Source organism: Oryctolagus cuniculus, chromosome 1 (assembly GCF_964237555.1).
Source record: "Oryctolagus cuniculus chromosome 1, mOryCun1.1, whole genome shotgun sequence".
Taxonomy (NCBI): domain Eukaryota; kingdom Metazoa; phylum Chordata; class Mammalia; order Lagomorpha; family Leporidae; genus Oryctolagus; species Oryctolagus cuniculus.
In genome coordinates this window covers 166,621,944-166,636,080 of record NC_091432.1, presented here as the reverse complement: position 1 = coordinate 166,636,080, position 14,137 = coordinate 166,621,944, and the positions used below count along the sequence as shown (strand labels likewise).

At 44.7% G+C, this 14,137-nt stretch overlaps 1 protein-coding gene and 1 long non-coding RNA gene across 9 annotated transcripts in view; one reads left to right on the top strand and one right to left on the bottom strand.

The window, feature by feature from the left end:
• The window catches only part of GLIS3 (GLIS family zinc finger 3), a 797,279-nt gene that overhangs the window by 283,385 nt on the left and 499,757 nt on the right, over positions 1–14,137 (top strand). The window contains exon 1 of one of the 7 annotated variants that reach the window (XM_070051535.1): positions 13,349–13,487. The exons of 4 other annotated variants lie outside the window; for them this stretch is intronic. The gene's annotated coding sequence lies outside the window, so the exon portion shown is untranslated. Of the gene's footprint in view, positions 1–13,348; positions 13,488–14,137 lie in introns of those variants that run through there. 2 more of the 7 variants (XM_051858255.2, XM_008255898.4) reach the window with 2 other exon arrangements.
• Positions 1–14,137, bottom strand: part of LOC138844261 (uncharacterized) — an 89,101-nt gene that overhangs the window by 73,772 nt on the left and 1,192 nt on the right. The window lies entirely within an intron of this gene.

Genomic DNA, 14,137 nt, shown 5'->3' with positions numbered 1-14,137 from the left:
TCCTCCACTGCACTCCCTGGCCACAGCAGAGAGCTGGCCTGGAAGAGGGGCAACCGGGACAGAATCCGGCGCCCCAACCGGGACTAGAACCCGGTGTGCCGGCGCCACTAGGCGGAGGATTAGCCTAGTGAGCCGCGGCGCCGGCCACTATTGGACCACATTTGTTAACCAATAACCAAGAACATGTGGAAATGAGCTTGCTTTTCAAGGTAGTGGTCTGACAACCAAGTGGATAAGTTATTCCATCTGACCCCCAAAATTTGACCAGGTCATCTGAAAGGGGCCATTGTGTAATTCCTAGGGAAGTAGAATGGCTCTTGCTTAACATACTGACCAAAGGGTAAGGGGATCTTGAAGAGAGCATCAGCTACAACTTAATTTTTATTTTTTATTTTTATATAAAGCTTTTATTTTATAAATATGAATTTCATAGGTACAACTTTTTATTATAGCAGTTCTTCCCCCCATACCCGCCCTCCTACCCCCATACCATCCCACCTCCTATTCCCTCTCCTATCCCATCCTTCATTAAGATTCATTTTTAATTATCTTTATATACAGAAGATCAACTCTATGCTAAGTAAAGATTTCAACAGTTTGCACCCACCCAGACACACAAAGTATATAGTACTGTTTGAAGACTAGTTTTACCATTAAGCCTCTTAGTACAAAACATTAAGGACAGAGGTTCTACATGGGGAGCAAGTGCACAGTGATTGCTGTTATTGATTTAACAATTGACACTCTTATTTATGATGTCAGTGATCACCTGAGGCTCTTGTCATGAGCTGCCAAGGCTGTGGAAGCCTCTTGAGTCCACAAACTCCGACATTATTTAGACAGGACCATAATCCAAGTGGAAGTTCTCTCCTCCCTTCAGAGGAAGGTACCTCCTTCTTTGATGGCCTGTTCTTTCCACTGGGATCTCACTCACAGAGATCTTTCAGGAAGCTCATTTTTTGTCACAGTGTCCTGTGTCCTGGCTTTCCATGCCTGAAATGCTCTCATGGGCTTTTTAGCCATATCTGAATGCCTTAAGGGTTGATTCTGAGGCCAGGTGCTGTTTAGGGCATTTGTCATTCTATGAATCTGCTGTGTGGCCTGTTTTCCATGTCGGATCGTTCTCTCCTTTTTAATTCTATTATTATTAGCAGACACTTGGTCTTATTTATGTGATCCCTTTGACACTTAATCCTATCTTTATGATCAGTACAACTTAATTTTTAAAAAGGACTCAAATGATGTCACAGAAGCTACTTATTAGATGGTTCCCTTTGAAGTCAGTCTTGCTTTTCTTTATACCCTCCATGACACCTCAAACAGTTTTGGTACCTCTATAAATTGTTGTAACAAAAACTTTTCTTAAAAAACTAGAAGGGGGGATAGTGCTGTGGCATAATGAGTAAAACCACCAGCTGCAGTGCTGGCATAACATATGGGCTGCTCCACTTCCAATTCAGCTCTCTGCTATGGCCTGGGAAACCAGTGGAAGATGATCCAAGTACTTGGGCCCCTGCACCCATGTGGGAGACTTGGAAAAAAGCACCAGGCTGCTGGCTTTGGATCAGCCCAGCTCCAGCTGTTATGGCCACCGGAGAGTGAACCAGCAGATGGAAGACCTTTCTCTCTCTCTCCCTACCTCCCTCCCTTCCTCCCTCCCTCCCTGTGTAACTTTGCCTTTCAAATAAAATATGTAAGAAAAAAAAAGTAGAAGGGATTTACAGGTTCTCACCAATAAAAGTTAAGAGGTCAGGCGGAGATCAAGTGTGTTCCACCAGCACCCTGGCTCCTATTCTCTGAGCGTTCTCCACTCTGCCCTCTGCTGACTGACAGCTGCTTCTGCAGGCTGAAAGACATTGCCTTCCATTTTGTGTCTCCATAAGAAGAGGAAGAGATGGCTGGCGCTGCAGCTCACTAGGCTAATCCTCTGCCTGTGGCGCCAGCACCCTGGGTTCTAGTCCCAGATGGGGCACCGGATTCTGTCCTGGTTGGCCCTCTTCCAAGCCAGCTCTCTGCTGTGGCCTGGGAGTGCAGTGGAGGATGGCCCAAGTGCTTGGGCCCTGCACCTGCATGGGAGACCAGGAGGAAGCACCTGGCTCCTGGCTTCGGATCGGCACAGCGCACCATTTGGGGGGTGAACCAACAGTAAAGGAAGACCTTTCTCCCTGTCTCTCTCTCTCTCACTGTCTAACTCTTCCTGTCAAAAAAAATAATAAAATTAAAAAAAATATGTTTTCTTTTCACTCCTCATTAGCCTACATTGGGTCGCATGCCTGTTTTTTTCTTATATTAATTTATTTTCAAAGATTTTTGATTAACATGTAACACTTGTGCATTTTTATGAGGCACAGTGCATATTTTAACACATCTACATGGCATAAATCAATTAACTGCCTTTCCATTGACTTATCCTTTGTGTATTTGGAGCCTAGCAACTCTTCCAGTTTTTATATGGTATATAATACATGATCTTGAATTCTAGTCACCTCACTGGGCTGTAGAACATGAGAACTTCCTATCTCTATCTGACTTTGTTTTGATTCCTGTTATTCAACTCCTTCAACAACTCTTTCCTTTCCCCTCGCCATTCACAACCTCTAGTAGTCTTTTGTAACTTCAAATTCACTACTTTTAATGACTTATATGAGAGGGAACATATGGTACTTGTCTTTCTGTGTCTGATATTTCACTAAATATAATGATCTTCAGCTCCATTCATTTTGCTGCAGATGTCAAGATTTCATTCTTTTTACGGTAAAATGATACTCCATTGTGTATATAACCACATTTTCTTTATCTGCTCATCCATTGATATATATTGGGTTGATTCCATATGTTGGTTATTGTGAAAAGTGCTGCAATGAACATGGGAGTGCAGGTATCTCATATGCTGATTTAATTTCTGTAGGATATAATCCAGAAATGGGATAGCTAGGTCATATGGTAGAGCTATTCTTAGTTTTTTTGAGGAATCTCCATGCTGTTCTCCATAATGGCTGTACTAATTTGCATTCCTACCAACAACATAAAAGGGTTCTATTTTCTCTATATCCTTGCCAGCTTTTGTTATTTTTTGTCTTTTTGATAATAGCCATACTAACACAGGTGATATGATATATTTTGATTTGAATTTCCTTAAAGGCAGGTAATATTGAGTATTTTTTCATATATTTGTTAGCTATTTTCAATTCTTCTGCTGAGAAATATTTATTCATATCCCTTGCCCATTTCTCAGCTGAATTGTTTTATTGTTGTTATTGAGCTTTTTCAGTTCCTTATATATTCTGGGTTTTAGTCCTTTGTCACATGAATAGCTTACAAATATTTCCTCCCATTCTGTTGCTTGTCTCTTCACTCTGTTGATTGTTTCCTTTGATGTCAGAAGCTTCTTAGTTTGATATGATCCCTTTTGTTGATTTTGCTTTTGAGCAGTCGTTGCCTATGCCAATGCCTCAAATGGTTTACTCTTTCTCCTAGTAGTTTCATCGTTTCAAGTCTTACATTTATATCTTTGATCCACTTTGAGTTAATTTTTGTATAGCATGAAAAGTAGGGAGGAGGATGTCACCTTCATTCCTCTGCATATGGTTTACCCAGCATCATTTATTGTAGAGACCAGTCTTTCTTCAGTACAAATCTTTGATGTCTTCATGAAAGATCAGTTGGATTTTGATTTGTGGATTAATTTCTGGGATCGCTATTCTGTTCTATTGGGCTGTGTGTCTGTTTTTATGACAGTATCATGCTGTTTTGGTTATAATAGCTCTGTAGTATGTCTTGAAATCTGCTATCATATGTCCAGCTTTGTTCTTTGGCTCAAGATTGCTCTGGGTATTTGGGATCTTTTGTGCTTCCATTTACATTTGAGGGTTATTTTTCTGAGTTCTATGAAGAGTGGCATTGGTATTTTGATGGAAATTCATTGAATCTGTAAATTCCTTTGGGCAATATGGACACTTCAGTAATAATAGTTCTTCCAACCCATGAAGTGTTTTACAACTTTCATTGAAGAGGTTCGGTTAAGTTTGAAGGTATTTTTATGGCTTTTGTGAATAGGATTGCTCTTGTAATTTCTGTCAGTGAGTTTGTTATTGGTACATATAAATGCTACTGATTTCTGTGTTCATTTACTATCCTACAACCTAACTAAAAGTGTTTTTCAGTTCTAATAGTCTCTTGGTGGAGTCTTTAGCCTTCAGTTTATCTTTCATCATGTCATCTGCAAACAGGAATAATTTGATTCCCTGCTTTCTTATTTTATGCCTTTAATCTCTTTCTCTTGCCTAAATCTGTGGCTAAAACTTCTAGTATTGTATTAAATAAGCGTGTTGAGGGGCCGGCGCTGTGGTGTAGCCAGTGAAGCCTCTGCCTGAAGTGCCGGCGTCCCATCTGGATGCCGGTTTGAGTTCCAGCTGCTCAACTTCCGATCCAGCTCTCTGCTATGGCCTGGGAAAGCAGTGGAAGAGGACTCAAGTCCTTGGGCCCCTGTACCCATCCTGGCTTCGGATCGGTACAGCTCCGGCCATTGCGGCCATTTGGGGAGTGAACCAGCAGATTGAAGACCTGTCTCTCTCTCTGCTTGTCTGTCTCTGTAACTCTGCCTTTCAAATAAATAAATCTTTGGGAAAAAAAAGTGTGAGAGTGGACATACTTGTCTGGTTCCTGATCATACAGGAAATTCTTTCATCTTTTCTCCGTTTAATATGCTGTTACTTGTCTGGTTCCTGATCATACAGGAAATTCTTTCATCTTTTCTCCATTTAATATGCTGTTAATTGGGGTTTGTCATAAGTAGCCTTTGTTATGCTGTTATTTTCATCGTATATAATAATTTGTTCAAGGTTTTATCAAGAGTGGATATCAAATTTTTTTTTAATTTATTTATTTGACAGATAGAGTTAGACAGTGAGAGAGAGAGACAGAAAGAAAGGTCTTCCTTCCATTGGTTCACTCCCCAAATGGCTGCCATGCCCAGCGCTGCGCTGATCCAAAGCCAGGAGCCAGGTGTTTCTTCCTTATCTCCCATGCAGGTGCTGGGGCCCAAGCACTTGGGCCATCCTCCACTGCCCTCGTGGGCCACAGCAGAGAGCTGGACTGGAAGAGGAACAACCAGGACTAGAACTGGTGCCCATATGGGATGCCGGCACTGCAGCTGGAGGATTAACCTAGTGCACCACAGCGCCAGCCCCAAGTGGATATTGAATTTTATTGAATACTTTTTTTCTATCTGTTGAGATGATCATATGGTTTTTGTTCTTCAATGTGTTGATGTGATGTATTGTGTTTACTGATTTGCATATGTTGAGTCATTTCTGTATCCCTGGGATAAATCTCACTTGATTATGATGAATGGTATTTTTAATTTGTTTTTAAATTTTATTTGCTAGCATTTTGTTGAGAATTTTTGTATCTATGTTTATACAGGATATCGGTCTATAGTTTTCCTTTGTTGCCGTGAGCTTGTCTGGCTTTGAATCAAACTAATGCTGGTTTCATAAAATGAGTTGGGAAGGTATATTTCCTTTTTGATTTTGGGGAACAATTTGAGAAGAATTGGTATTATTTCTTCCTTAAAACTTTAATAGAATCAAACCAATAAGTATTTGATCCTGAGCTTTTCTTTTTTGCGAAGATTCTAATTATGGATTCAGATTCATTATTTGTTGTTTTCTAAAAAAATCCTAAGTACATAGGTTTTTGTTGTTTTCAAGTTTCTATTTCAATGGTTTCTGCTCTGACCTTTATTATTTTTTCCTTCCTTCCACTGACTTCAGGTTTATTTTGTTCATGTGCCTGTTTTGAACAAATCTCTGTGTCCATAGAAATGCCCTGCACTGATTGGCTTAGGCTTAGATTTATGAGCCATTCATCTTGACCAGAGGAGTGGGATTTCTTTCAGAATCATCAAGCCCTATCCAGCTGGGGCTGGAGTCAGCTTCCCCAGAAGCTCTTGAACTATGCCTCTTATCAAAAAGTGAAGCCCCACTTACACATGTATGCTGGCCATTGTTACAGTTCCCATTCAATTTTTCAAAAACTCAGGAATTTAAACAGAACCCCCCAGCAGTTCAGAAACCAGTCCATGGTCTCCCAGTAAGAGGTAGAGTTGAGATTTCCAGGGTTTTCTAATTCCAAAGTCCACCCCTCTTCCAAGGGACCAGTGTGTTTGAGTAAATAAAGAAATAAATGGCCGGTGCCGTGGTTCAATAGGCTAATCCTCCACCTAGCGGCACCGGCACACTGGGTTCTAGTCCCGGTCAGGGCGCTGGATTCTGTCCTTGTTGCCCCTCTTCCAGGCCAGCTCTCTGCTGTGGCCTGGGAGTGCAGTGGAGGATGGCCCAAGAGCTTGGGCCCTGCACTCCATGGGAGACCAGGAGAAGCACCTGGCTCCTGGCTTCGGATCAGCGTGGTGCACCGGCCATAGCGCGCCAGCCGTGGTGACCATTGGAGGGTGAACCAACGGCAAAAGGAAGACCTTTCTCTCTGTCTCTCTTTCTCACTATCCACTCTGCCTGTCAAAAAAAAAGGGGGGGGGGGCGGACGTTTGGCACAGTGGTTAAGACACTATTTGGGATGCCCACATCCCATATCAGAATTCCTGGGTATGAATATCAGCTCGGCTTCTGATTCTGTTTTGTGTACCCTGGGAAGCAGCATGTGATTGCTCAGGTGCTTGGGTCCCAGACACTCACGTGGGAGATCCAGATTAAGTTCTCTGTTCCAAGCTTTGGCCTGGCTCAGCCCTGGGGGTTATGGGTATTTGGGGAGTGGATCAGTAGATGGAACATCTCTTATTTTCTCTTTCCCTCTCTGCCTTTCAAATGAAGAAATAAATGTCTAGTGGAAGCTGGGTCTCCTGCCCTTAGAATAGTAGTTAATATGAGAAACTTTCTATTGAGCCACTCCCATATCAAATGGGCCACACTTTCTCTGCATCTGGGTTCTTTTTTTTTTTTTTTTAATTTTTTGACAGGCAGAGTGGACAGTGAGAGAGAGACAGAGAGAAAGGTCTTCCTTTACCGTTGGTTCACCCTCCAATGGCCACTGCTGCTGCAGTGCTGCGGCTGGCGCACCGCGCTGATCTGATGGCAGGAGCCAGGTGCTTCTCCTGGTCTCCCATGGGGTGCAGGGCCCAAGCACTTGGGCCATCCTCCACTGCACTCCCGGGCCACAGCAGAGAGCTGGCCTGGAAGAGGGGCAACCAGGACAGAATCCGGTGCCCTGACCGGGACTAGAACCCGGTATGCCGGTGCCGCTAGGTGGAGGATTAGCCTATTGAGCCACGGCGCTGGCCTGCATCTGCATTCTCATCTGTACAACTGAAGTTGTACTAGATCCTACATCAGTGAGATGTTGTGAGAATTAAATGAGGTGCTACAGATAAAGAACTTGGATCAGTGTCCGCAACCTGAAATAAGTCAACATTCTTATCCAGGATGCAGGTGTACAACTGGTCAGTTAGCCAACGGACAAGAAAGTTCCCCCTTCCCTGCTCTATAGAGTTGAGTGCACAGGAATGTGTACATATATGAAATCCTCCTTTGTCCTCTAGCATCATGGCAATTTAGGATTAGTAGAAAAATTCTAAGTTCATTTAAACCCCCTCACAGATGCACTTACAACTTGAGATGAGTCAGAGAGGAATCAGAAAACCAGGAAATCACTTTTGTTTTTTCAGAACAAAGAATTTTTTGATCTCAATTATTCTGATGACATTCTAATGCCGCCTTGCCTTCTTCATTTCCTTTCATTTTAAAAATTTTATCATTCTATCTCTATCCTCATTCCCTATTTTCTGTTTCTTATTTCTTTTCTTCCTCATTCAGTGAATGTTTTCTTTTTTTGGGTGGAATTCAGGTGTGGTATGAATGATCTGGTTTGGTGTGGTATGAGGGAGGTAATGGGTGTCTGTTATAGAAGGTGTCAAGGTGTAGGGAGGCAAGACATCCTCCTCCTAACTCCATGCTTTGCACTGAGACTTTGAATTTCCTTCCTCAAGATATAGGAAATAATATTTTAATCTTCAGATTACAATGAAGAGCTGGGGTGTGCAGAAAGAAAAGGACAGGTAAGTAGATTTTGGGGAATGTTAAAATGATTTTACTCATATACAAAGAAAAGCTATCAGTGCTATTCACCATTACTGAATGCAGGGAAACCTTTCTTTCACTCATTAATCCATTAATTCAATTAGCATTGATTACTTACTTACTAGGACCCAATACTGTCGGAAGCCATGAAAGACTTAGGAAGAAAAGTAAGATACAGCCACGGGGGAGAGTGCTTACAGAAGGCAGTTATGGATAACATCTTGACCAGGTAATTAATTTTGCAGCACTATATATGCATTTAAGTGGCCAGTGTGAATGTTATGTAGTAAAAGAATAACTTGCTATTTGTGGGATATTCCATGTATCTGTAGGTTTGCCTTTATTTTGGCAAGCTCTTTGTAGATATATCTTAGCGATATGTTAAGCAACATCCACTTTTCTGAAAGTTTAGATGCATCTCAATTGGGTTTATATAAAATAATCAGAAAAATTCACCAATCATAATATAGAGAGCCATTATATAGAGTAAAATATTTCACAATTTTTCAGTTGCATTTGGAGTAACAAATTTTAGACTCTGATTTACACTAGAAGAGAAAAAGAGGTATGATTCTATGTATCTAATAGGTATAAACAAGAATTTTTAAAAACTGCATCACTGGGCCAGCATTGTGGCATAGTGGGTAAAGCTTCTGCCGAAGACACTGGCATCCCATATGGGTGCCACTTCAAGTCCCGGCTGCTCCACTTTCTATCCAGCTCCCTTCTAATGCACCTGGGAAAGCAGTGGAGTATGGTGCAAGTGCCTGGGCCCCTGCCACCTAGGTGGAAGACCTGGAATAAGCTCCTGCTCCTGGCCTTGGCCTGGCCCAGCCCTGGTTCTTATGGCCATTTTGGGAAGTAAACCAGTGGATGGAAGATTCTCTTCTCTCTGTCTCTCTCTCTAACTCTTTCAAATAGGTAAAACAAATCTTTTAAAAAAAGTTACATTACTAAAAATAAATAAATAAGAAACTGCATCATTGATGTGTAAGCACAAGAGTGTGAGCTGACCAATGTTTGTGGCAAAGTTAGTGGAAAGATAAACTTGTTTTATTTGGGTTTCAAGTCCTGATAAATATAATGTAAAATTTGCTGCATCCCACCATTTGTACTACTAGCTCAGGAAGGTAAAATGGAAAATTTCCATCTTATACATTGAGTTCCCCTCTTTAATTTGGCTAACACTGACTTTTTCCACTGCATTTCTACATCCTGGACTCTTGCCAGCTTGTATGTGTGTGCATGTGCTTTAATAGCTAGGCATACTATCACTTGTGCCATTAGCTCAACTTGTTTGCATTTTGGGCTTCAAACTTGTTTCTCTCTATGAATACTCTATTGGCATAGGAATCTGATCATAGTTCTTGGCAAGTCTGTAAATGGTTTGCTGTGAGATCACTCAGACTGACACAAATAACAGTCCTGAAGATTGGCTGTTAGGATGTTCTTCTGGGAGTGTTCCATTGCTATAGCTATGAGGCTGTGAATGTTCCTGTTTTGTACTCTAGCTTTGTGTGGTCCTTGTCTTCTATGGCCTTTCTGATGCTTATGCCTCCACTTTGAATGATCTTTTAAAATGCTTATTTATTCTGTGTTTGTTATTCAAAAGGAGAGTGTCAGAAGAAGAGAGAGGGAGAGAAAGAGGGAAACAGAGATATATCAATCTCTATCCACCAGTTCACTCCTCAAATGCCTGAAACTATTAGGGCTGGGCCTGGCAAAAGCCAGGAACCAGGAACTCCATCCAGATCTCTCTCATGGATGGCGGGGACCCAGGTACTTGACCCATCATTTGCTGCCTTCCAGGGTGCATATTAGCAGGAAGGGGGATGGGAAGCAGAGATTCTAGGAGTCAAACCAGACACTCTGATATGGGATGTGGCTATCTGATATGGGATGTGGCTTAACCTGCTGCTCTACAAATGGCTACCCTAGAATGGTTTCCTTTCCTTATCAGTTCTCCTTTCATTTTCTGATGTCCACCTCAAACCACAGCTATTCCATGCCACTTGGTAGGGAATTATTCCTCCCTCCTCCATGTCCACTGCACACTTAATTGTGCTCATCTGACACTGATCACAAAATGCCTCCTGCTTTATTCTGCTGCAATAGGCTTCGTGTGGTTTTTCAGAAGGATAGAAATGTTAAAAGAACTTAGGGTTTCTAGAATGGCAAACCTAGCTCTGTCTCTAACTTTGTTTACTGAGCTTCAACTTCTTTGCTTCTAAACAGGGTATTACTAATGACCATCTCATATGACCACTTGGAAGAATGGGTGAGATCATACATGCAAAGACTCCCAACTTCTTGAGGGTTTGCTGTCTCCCAGGCACTGGACAGAAAGCTTTATGTAACATTCTCCCATGCAGAAAGTGTTGATTTCTTTAGTCTCAATTGTTGGACAGAGTAGGCATTAATGAGAACTGGACATTAGTTGGCAGCAGGGCCCTGTCTGCTGAGTCAGCTTCCCTGAGTCAGTGGTTGAGGCACATACAATGCAGGTCTCTAGAGAGTGAAGTTACTGAATGGGCTGCAGTTCCCACCTATCTGCCTGAAGGGCTGCCAGGGTGTGATTCCCCAGCATGATGGAGCGCTCACAGGGAGGGGAGAGTAGTACATCTGAACTGCATTATCTCCTTTCCCACTGTCTCTCACCACTCCTGCCTCTCCCACCCCAACTGACCAATTCAACCCAGAAGAGGTACAGATCTGATTGTGAGTCACTCCAGGAGTGTGTTGGTCTCTGCCTTTTTACCATGCCTCATGGAATATCAGGGCATTGTGGATCAACATTCTTGCCCTGCTCATTCACCATTACTCCAAATTCAACCAAAGCATTGTACCTGTGCAATGGAAATGTCTTAGGGATGTCAGGGATCCATGAAAATCACATCTAAACAAAATGAAAAATCCTACCCTTGGGTACTTATAAATGAAGAGAATTCGGGGTACTTGCAAATCAATAACCCATAACTTTTCCACTGTTTTCTTTTTATAAGCCATTGATTAAAGTAGGGTGTAGAACCACATAATTTTTTTTCTTCCAGCTAAGCTACTCCCATCAAGTGGGTAGTTTTGGAAAATTCTGTAACCCCTAGGACACCATTTCATGCATCAAAACCATTGTATTTGAAATGATGTTTGAAGGAAGTTGGAAAGGTGTTTTTGCAACCTCTTTGCAGGTTTGTCTTGTTCCTGGGGAGCAGTTGTATAGTCTGAAAGTGTGATGAACACAATTTCCCATTCTGCATGGAAGGATCAATGTTCCCATCTTGCTCTGCAAGGCTGGAGTTAATGAGGAGGAGTTTTTATGTGAAGGTCAGGCATGTTGCAATAACCAGCCAGAATTGAATAGTCATGGCAGTTCTACCACTTGGCTTCTTTGTTTTTGTCATGCTGCTGCATGCTTCATTTTATGAATATTTTCTTTTCTTATGTGTGGTTGAATCCATCTCTTGACATCTTGGGCTTTGAGACTTGCCTTTAACAGGCCATGAGGCACAGAGAGAGAAACTGGAAACTGGACAGAATGTCATATCTGAAACATGTATTTATTCTCCTCCCTCTACTTCTGCTGACAGATACTCTGGTGATTAATATTCTGAAGAATCTGTTTCTTAAGGAGAAGGAGAAGGAAGAGGAGCACGAGACACAGAAAAAAGTATTGTGAAAACTGACTTTCTTTTGCTGATGTTCATGTCATGGATGAAGACAAGGTCTAGTAATAGTCCTGCTGAAATGAGATAAATGAAAATTGCTTGGCTTCTTGAGCTAAGTCATTCATGTTCTTCAGGATTCTATCTTGATCTTGGCGTCTACTCCCTGAAGGCTGATTTGTGTTTGAGTGAGAGCAGAACAGGCTGCCAGGGCTGAGGAAATCCCAAGTGTCTTGGGGCATCCTCATTCATTTCATCGCTGCAGAAAGTCCTAGCTGGGGGACTGTGTGCGTTTCATAACTAGATTCCCAAGAATCGAGAATTCACAGTATGGGCAACTGTGGCAACACGTGTGAAGCCATTAAAATCAGGCCCTCTGCAGACCACCATTTGAGGGCTAACAGAAAGGCAGGGTGGGGTGGGGTCCCAGCTTAGGTGGGACTTGAAGCCTGAAGCAGGGGATGATGAATTCTTAAGGAAAAAGGTCTATTTTGCATGGCAGGTGCCTCTGTACCTGGAAGTTGGTGTTCAGAACTGTACACCTTTGCTACATTTTCATCACCTTCGTGGCTTCCCTAATAACTGGGAAAGCTGCCTAAGACATCCTTTCTGCCCTGCCTGTCCAGTTCTGAAACTGTCAGGCTAATCGGATCCCCTAGATTAGAAAGATCCTTTTAGGATTTTTTTTTTTTTTCACTTTTTAGTTTTCAATCTCTCCCTGTTACTCCTGAGTATTTTCCCCCTTCTCGTTCTTTATGGCTTGTCACCAAATCCTGTGGAAACGGTGACGGTGACGCTTTTTCATTAGAGAGAGAGAGAGAGAGAGAGAGAGACAGTTTTCAACCAAAAAGGCCAGGAAGAAGGCAAGGGTCTCCCCACTGTTACCCTGTACCCTGCCTTGGAGTTCGACTCCGCGCACAGGAGAAGGAGTGTGTGTGTGAATGAGTGGAGAGCAAGACACAGGCTCGGCCTTGGAATTGGCCGGCCCGGTGACCGGCGAGCCCGCCCCCACCCCTCCCCCCCTGGCGCTCGCACTCAGGAAGCAGCTGGCTGCAGGCCGGCCCTCGCGGCCGCACACACATCCACACTCCTCGCCGGGCCGCCTCCCTCCCTCCCTCCCTCTTCCCCCTTCCCCTCTGCCGTGCAGCGCGTCCACACTGCGCCGCCCGGGCAGCCCAGAGCGCGGCGCGCACGGGCACAGGCGCCGGGAGCCGCCACCGCCACCCCTCCCCGCACGCCGGGGTTCGCGGTCCGCCGCCGTCCAGGTTCGGCCCGGCGCTCCTCTTTACGGGATCCGCTGGTTAGCAGCAGTTAGCCCGCATCCCGGGCTGGCCCCCGGACGCATCCGCCGGCCCGGGGCGAGGATGAGCAGGACAGACGAGGCACAAAGTCGCAACCCAACTTTTTGAAAACATTCTTTGCGAGCGCGTGTGTGCAGCGGGGGAAAATGAGCTGATGCCGAGGGTCCAACCACCCCCCTGCCGCCGCCGCCTCCCCCTGCCGCCGCTGCCCTCGCAGCCGCGCGCGCACACACGGCACTCGGGCCGGGTTTCCGTGCTCTGTCCCCCGGCTGAGATGCAAGTGTTCAGCTCCGAAGGAGGCAGAGCCCGCCGAGCGCTCTGAAGCCTGGAGCCCCGGTAACTCCTCGCTAGCGCTGGCCGCCCGCTGTCACTCGCGGAGGCTGGCCGGGGGAAGGGACCCGCACGCCGGGCTTTGTTGTGGAAATCCCGGTTACCAGGTAAGTGGACGCCGCAGGAACTCTGCTCGCAGGCGAGCGACCGGGACAACCCTGGCGCTCGAGAGTTGCGGGAGCTTTGAGGCTCAGAGCCGCCAACGGGGGGTTCGGAATAGTTTTCCACGCTGAGCGGGCAGCATTTGGGCGGGTTTAAGGATACGTGGGCTCCAGCCCCCCGATTCTTAGATCTTCTCGAAACGTCTATTGGGATAGAGATAGCAACACCTAACTGGGAGGCGATCAAGCTGGGTTCTTGCCAGTTACCTACGAGCGCCCAGTGTAGGAAGACACCAACAGGTTTGGAAGTTTCGCTCATTAGGAAGAGTTTTCTTTTTCTTCTTACATTACAGGTCCCAGAGGGCTACAAAACCAGGGCAAGTTACAGGGCGCATGGGCAGGGTGCACGCCACCCCGAGTGCCCACGGAGAGAGATTTTGGCTCAGTGGGCACTGATGGGGTGACGTTAGATCGGCCGCGCACACACCGGGCTGTAGTTGCCTTTTCAGGTCCCACGTGTTTGCGTAGCACCACGAAGGCTTTTTTTATTTTCCCACGCGTGTGCTTCCCCCCAGCCGGCGTCGCTCTGGTGCCCGGAGCCCCTCGGGGCGGGGTGTTAGGCGTGTGAGTGGCGGAGAGCGGGCCAGCGCCTGCGG